Consider the following 7,971-nt stretch of genomic DNA (forward strand, 5'->3'; position numbering starts at 1 on the left):
CAGGCCAAGGATACGGCGTTGATCTGGTGGTTCATCTGGAGCAATGAGTCAAATATAATGCAGAGGTTTCGTGCATGGTCCGTTGGGGTGGGGGGGGGTCTCTGAGGGCGGGGGGCCACGAGGTGTCAGCCCACACAGAGGGGGTGGAGCCAATGGTGAGGACTTCTGATTTCTCAGAGTTGAGTTTCAGTCAGCTCTTCTTCATCCAGGTGGCGACGGCTTTCATCCCTTCTTGGCGATGTTGGGTTCTCTGGTGAGGGAGAGGATGAACTGGGTGTCGTCGACATAGGAGATGATGTTGAGCCAATGGTTTCTGATGATGGTTGCCAGGGGGGCCATGTAGATGATGAAGAGGGTGGGGCTGAGGGAGGATCCCTGTTGCACTCCCATCTCGCCTCTATTGATTCCGAGAGGTAGAATATGACTCGTTGAATTCTGCCTGTGAGAAATGAGTGTATCCAGTCAAGGGCCTTTCCGCGGAGGCTGGCGTCGTGGAGTCTGGAGGCTAGTGTGCGGTGGGAGACAGTGTCGAAGGCAGCTGAGGGGTCCAGGAGGATGAGGGCTGCCATTTGGCCCTGGTCGAGGAGGGAGCGATGTCTTTGGTGGCGGCGAGTAGGGTGGTCTTGGTGCTGTGGTGGCAGCTGAATCCGGATTGGGAGATATCCAGGACGTTGTTTGCTTTGGTGAAGTTTGCTAGCTGGGTGTTGACAGAGTTTTCGATGACCTTGGCTGTGACTGGAAGCATTGAGATGGGCCCGAAGTTCTTGAGGTCAGTCAGGTCTGCGGAGGGTTTTTTCAGGAGGGGGTTGACTTCGGCATGTTTCCAGTCATCAGGGAATGTGGCAGTTTCGGGGGAGAAGTTATCTGCACAACTTTATCTGTTAAAAGCCCAAAACCTATGTATGGAACATCTTAAGAGGAAAGTGTGCTTGGGAAAGCTTATTTATTTCATGAAACAATTTATCTACCTTCTGGAAACCTCCTTTCTGTCTTCTCTGACCCATAGTTATCCAGGAAGACACAGATCTGAACTATATCACCATTCCAAATATAAGATGATGGGGCAGTGGATTCCTTACCAACTCAAAATCGCTCCTGTACTTCCAGTGATGCCACTTTCTGTTTCTTTAGTATAAAATCTGCTGAATACAGGGGAATGTGAGCCACAACACAGCCTGTAGATTTGGTTTTGTTATCTTCTGGCACCTTGGTTCAGAATTTTGTCCTATTGCTTTTTCATCAAGATTTTTCTTGGATTCTTCTGCAAGTATCACATATTTCCTCACTCATGACATGTTCTGTGAGATCATTGATTTCATCACTGAAACATCTGAAATGACATAAATATTACAATCATGGTGAACCCAGGCCATCAAGTGAAAGAAGGTATGAGCAGACACCAGCTGTACCCAATGCACATCTGCGGAGGCGCCAGCTGAATTACTGGTCTACGATGATTACTAAGAGTGGCAGTAGACCCATTGTCTCATCTGTTAATTCTTTGCATCAACCACGAGGAATGGGTCCTGATTTTCCAGTGGCCAATGTAGCTTATGTGACTAAAGTACCCAAGCCTCTCTCAAATCCATTGTAAATGAGGAGTCGCCGAAAAATAAAGTCTTTCACTGGATTATGCACGTCAGAAAATGTTGCTCCTTTATTTCCCTGATATTTTATCAGTTAAACGCCATTCAAACATGACTGATTCCTAGGATACCATTGAACTTAACGTAATTTCATCTGAGTTGGTGGAAGGTTTGATATCTTTGGATGTTCGCTTTTCACCGTCTAATGCTTCCAGCATGTCATTTAAACTTTTAAACGGCCAAGTGTAGACTTACATTTGCCAAAGATAATCTGTGATCTGGAGAGGGCGAGATTATTAAAGCAAGTGGCACATTTCTGTGATAATCCTAGTCTGATGATTTCAACTCCTTTGAAGAGTGGTCTATCAGACACAGATTAAAATACAAAAGGGACATGAATTTGGGAGTGATATTGGGTTAGGTGCTGTTAGTAAGAAGGTTCCACTGTTACTCTTAGAATGATCTCAGACACAGATTGACTTGAAACTCTTCACCTTACTCTGAAGAACATCCTGTTGTATCCACTGTTGATTGTCATTCGTTTCCTGTACAAAATCATGTGTGGTCCGTTACACTATCACCTTCTGAAAAAGCTATGAATCTGTGGTTGATTGTTGCTCCCCTTTTGTACAAAATCATATAATGCTTCAAGTGGTTATCATGGATGAATATCACCAGTCCCCTCAGTTACTCTAGGAGTGCATCCTTCATTAGATCCTTCTGGAACAAAGCCATTTTTAATCTCCTGGAATATTGCGGGACTAAGGTCTAAATTAGAGAATGTGGAATGGGGATTTTATATTGACAACTTTGATTTATGTCTATTCCAGGAAACGTGGGCTACATTTAATATCTACAGACAGGACTTTAAGTCATACTGTGTTAGTGCAATCATTGCTGAAGTGGGCAGATCAGTATGGGGGCTCATTGTCTGGGTAAACATTTCTTTAGGATGGCATAGAGCACAAATGAATATTGATTCTCCAGACCTTTTGGCAATATGCTTGACTGCTGCGAATGGCAAATCTTATGTAGTAGTAAATGTTATAATAGATCGAGTCCCTTCTTGGAACTATCGAAAACGCTGAATAAATTAATGGAGTTTTTAGCTACTTTACCTACAACCCATCATGTTATTATAGTATGTTATTTCAATACTTTTTTGGAACCCTATCCTGCCTTCTTAGAGATTATTCGGGATGAGGATATTGCTTCGGGGATACAATTTCTTTATTTAAATCGAAAAACTCATAGGATGAGTGTAGATGCATTTCAAGTTATTGCTATGGTTACATTTGGCCTAAGACCTGGGAAGGGGAGATTTCCCTCTGATTTTGATGGTAAACCTACCTGTACAAGAGGGTCCGATGATAGCCACTTAGATTTTATATTACTGGACCTGAAAATATGGTATGATATAGTTGAGTTGACAGTGAGCAACCGCAAAGATAGCGATCACTTCCCTGTTTTGTTATTTTGGGATAAGTTAAATGTTACAGAAAATTACTTTGTGACTAATCCAGGGAGCTAGTAATAGACATATTCTCAAATGGGATGCCTTCCATAAATCTGAGGGTTTGGTAGCCAAACCAGAGCAGATAGTGGAGGACCACAATAATGTTTACAATAGACTTGGTGGGCGATTTTAAAACATTGCAAGGCATGGAAACCCACGTCTGGCTTTTCTCTTCAGTCCTTGGCGCCTAGGCGTTCTTTCACCCTCAAGATAGCAAATTGGGATCCCCAATGATCACTGAGGAAATACCCCTCCTCTGTAAGAATAGCTACTCTGTTAACAGGACGCTCCACACTCTGCTAAGCACCATGCTCTCGTAAGGGATCACAAACATTGCAGAGAACAAGTGCAGGAGGAAAGGAAAAAAAAGAAGACCCATCCATGGCCGTTCCTCGCTGGAAGACGTGGACAGGCTACCTTAACAATTACGTTAGGGCCACACAAGAAACCAACAGCACAATCAAAAAATCTCTACCACTTTACTGTGGTGAAGGAATTTACAAGCTCTTTGAACACCTACCAGGCACAGGCATGAACGACGATTAGGAGGGACAGTGAGGGCACTCCATGCCCTCTTCGACTCCTAACTCAATCATGACTTCGAGCGGTTCAAGCGGAGGCAACTGTGATTGTGCGAGGGAGAATCCATCAACATCTTTTATACCCGCTTGCGTGAACTAGCAAGTACATGCATGCATGATGATCAACCAAAAGAAATCAGGGCACACCTCATACAAGGCTGATGCTCAGTGACACTGAGGAGCCTTATCCTTCACCAGCCAGACGTAAGCCTGGAAAAAATTCTGATCCTAGACTGGACTCATAATAGGTTCACTACCAGCGTGGCAGAAATGGAAGTAGCCCTCACTCCCAACAAAGTCAGGTCACAGCCAAACAAACCGCTCCCTATCAAAAAGGGGACAATTGTCTCAATATGAACACGACTCGCAATGGCATGAGCAGGAATGGGTAGCCTCACCAGCAGACCTTGATGCCGAAATGGTGGGAGAGAAGAACACAAGCTAGAAAACTGCCAAGCGCAGTGGAAGGCCTGCCCTAGCTGTGGAAAACCAAAACACTTTGCAAGAATCTTCCACAGTGGGGCAAAGAATAGAGGAGTAAGGCTTAAAGCAGCATCAACGGGAACGCTCAAAGATACCAACCCAAGCACACCTGACAATTGATCAGAATCAGGTAATGACCACTGTGAACCAGACCCGCAGGAAGACGAGGGCGTGTTCCTCATATCAACATGACAGAACATCACAACCAATGTCTGACATGCAGGTAGCGAGGACAACCGTCAAAGCCCTGATTGACACAAGAACATCAGTAAACGTGATGATCAACCAACAGTGCATCAGTCTATGACCACGACCGGCCCTGGCACCAGGCAAGAATAAAATCCATACCTATGAAGGCTGTACACCACTTCCAGTGGTAGGGGTGGTAGAAGTCATTAAACACAGCGGTGAACGGGAAACACTTGCCAAGTTCCATATCATCAAGGAGCACTTAAAAACACTGCTGGACATCAGACTGGAGTTCTTCGCGAGAACGGTCCAGGCCACACAGATAGATCAGATCCTTGCCCAATTCCCTGGCCTGTTTCAAGGGCTAGCTTGCCTAAAGGACCACCAGTAAAAATTCACATAGACAAGTCAGTAAAGCCCATGGCCTTCCGCACAGGAGAATACCATTCCATCTACATCCACTCATAGATCGCGAGATAGAGAAGCTTGAGTGAATAGACATCCTCAAAAAGGTAAGGTTCAGCTCTATGGGTATCGTCCCTGGTCATAGCTGAAAAAGGAAATCAGCCAGGACATATCTGACTGTGCATGGATGTGCGCCTGTCAAACATGGCCATCAAAAGAGAAAGGCACTTCACGTCCACCACTGACAATATCCTTGCTGATCTAAATGAAGCCAAATGGCTTTCTAAGCTAGCCCTCAGCACAAGGTATCATCATTTACAGCTAGACAAAGGTCAGTTAATATATAACAACTTTATAAATGCACCTTGGTCTGAGGCATTACAATTATCTGAATTTTGGGATATTGTCAGTAGCTGAAGTGTTTCAAAACACCATCCGGAGACACCCAGAGACTAATGACACTCTCTGGCCTGCAAGGCATCATGACCATCAGTGAAAACATCATTGTCGAATCAGAAACCACTGAAGAACACCATCGCTGTTTGTACGCAATGTTGCAGGGGCTTAATGACCACTGCCTCATGCTCAATCAGAAAAAGTGATCCTTTTTCAAAACGAAGATTGAATTCTTTAGCTGTGTGTTCAACAAAGAACGCCTGCAGGTAGACCCAAGAAAATCAAACCAAATCCAGTGAGCTCTGGCACCCAGAAGGGCTGCAGAGATTCACCACTTCCTAGGGTTGGCCACGTACTGTGGCCGATACATCCCTAACCGAGCCACACTGGCAGAACCACTCCTCGCTCTGACAAAAGCAGATGTGAAATGGACCTAGGGACATAAGGAGGCTGAAAAGGTTGCAAAGGTAAAACATCTAGGAGTCTTTTATGATGAAATACTCTCTTTTGAAGGTCAAATCAATACCATAACCTTCTCTTGTTTCCTAACATTAAAGATCCTCCGGAAAACCTTTCCTTTCATCCCTTTGGAGCTTTGAAATTTGTCGTCTTCACCCTAATCCTATCAAAACTGGACTATTGTGGTGCCTTGTTCTTGAACATTTGGATCAAAGGCCTAATTAAACTGCAGGTTTTACAAAATGCAGCCGCTCGACTGCTCCTTGCAATTCCGAAATTTCAATCTGTTTCTCATCTCTTACAACATCTACACTGGCTCCCTATGAAAAACAAATTCACTTTAAGTCTCTCTGCATTGCCTTTAAGGCACAGCAAGCCCAGGGCCCCAACTACTTTAGGAATACATTTCACAGTTATGCTCCCCCACGACAACTCAGATCTTCCTCGGCCTTCAATATTGTCATCCCCAAAGTCAAAACAGCCAGCTGGGGTGGAAGGAGGTTTATAGTTGCTACTGTTAGGATCTGGAATACTCTTCCAATGTCTTTTAAAATTAAAACAGATCTTTGATCATTTTGGAAATGTTTGAAAACCTGGCTGTTCAACAACTCATTCTCTGTCTCTGTCTCCACCTTAGTCCAGACTCTCGGGAGGCTAGACACCTTTGGGTAGTAGTGCGCAGTACAAATCTTCATTTCCTTTTATGAGTGTTCAAAAACAGCACACGAGTCCTGCTCGATGGCAGCATGATGACATATTTTGACCCTGACTAAGCAACAGAGCTAATTGTTGATACCAGCCTTGTAGGACTTGGAGCAGTCCTAACAACAGGCAGGGGTACAGGGCTGATGAGACCCTATTGCATTCACCAGCCAGGTGCTCTGTGTCACCAAGACCATTGAAGCCCAAATCGAGAGTGAGGCTGTGGTATCTTGGTCATCACCGTGACATTACCATAGTTACTGTTACCAGATACTCATCAAGGTTCTAGATTGTTGTGTGAGACATGCAGTGACAGAGAGAAGCTGTCAGGAAAGGATCCACCTGCTTACTCCAATAAACTACCTTCCACACTAATTTCTTGAATAGTTACTACAAATTGGCGACGAGGATGGGATACGACCTGAACAGAAACTCCTTAAGGATTCTTTTCTTCAAATTTTATATGGGAAGTTTTCTACTAATTGCAGAAGGAAGTTATAGTGAGAAGGAAAAGAGAAATTTTAAATTTTACAGGAGCGGATCTATTCAGTGGAGTAAGCAGAGAAGAACCGCTCAGCCTGGAAAAGCCTTTATTGCCTTTATCGCCTTGTGAAGCCAACATTAATCCTTGGACCTATTTGAATGATTGAAGATTTGTCATGGGAGATATGACACAAGTTCACCGAGGAAAGACTTCTACAAACATGTGAGTCAAAAAGATTTTAATTGCTAAGAGAATAAAAAAAAAAAATAATCACGATCGTGCTCACCGTGATACAGTTGACACCGTGGCTGCATCTTTTAAAGGCGAGGACATTCCGGAACTTGCGTTCCAGCTCACGTTGTGAAGAGGAGGAGCGTGGCGAATGTAAGCAGGGGAGAGCGTTCGTAGTGAAGAGAGCATTCGTATTGAAGCTCGTTTGTTGGGTCGGCAGTGTTCCCGGAAGGAAGTTCCAGTCCGCGGTCACCCTTTGGCATCTTGTTCGCGTGATGTAGATGACCCGAGTGTGGACAGTGGCTTCCAGCGAACTCCCCTAGCACGATCGTCGACGACGTGAGAAACGTCAACACGCGTTACATCATCGCGTAAGGTCACGCAATGCGACCTTACGAAGCCGCCATTTTGAAGCCCAAATAATCCAAAAAAAAAGAGAGAAGGAAAAAAAAGGCACACGAAGGAGATTATCCGAGATATTTATACGTCAAGATGACTCGGAAAGGCACAGAAGCCACATAAACTTGAGACTAACCTTAATTTTCATTTAATCTCTTTCTGTTTCTTCACATAAAAAAGACTACATTCACGGTGACATGCACACCTTAATATGAATTTGCATGTTATCTTCATTGTAAAAAATATCCGGCCAGGAGTTTAATATTTAATCCATTGCCACGATATTTTGTTTTTACCTCCACATTTAGGGTGCGATCATAATTTTTTTTTCTCTCATCTTTTAATGAATGTGTAAAACTCAATGTAAGTTATAGGCAACCTGACACATATACTTATATCTTCTCATACAATTCAGTATTGCACATTAAAATGGCAAGTCAAGGGTGAGGACTTGGACTTCCAGTTCCATTTCTGACTCGTCCTGGTGAACCAGCTTTGAAATGGCTGGATTGGAAAGATTATTTTCTAAACTACATCTCT

The sequence above is a fragment of the Triturus cristatus genome, chromosome 4_1 (genome assembly GCF_964204655.1).
Source record: "Triturus cristatus chromosome 4_1, aTriCri1.1, whole genome shotgun sequence".
Lineage (NCBI taxonomy): Eukaryota > Metazoa > Chordata > Amphibia > Caudata > Salamandridae > Triturus > Triturus cristatus.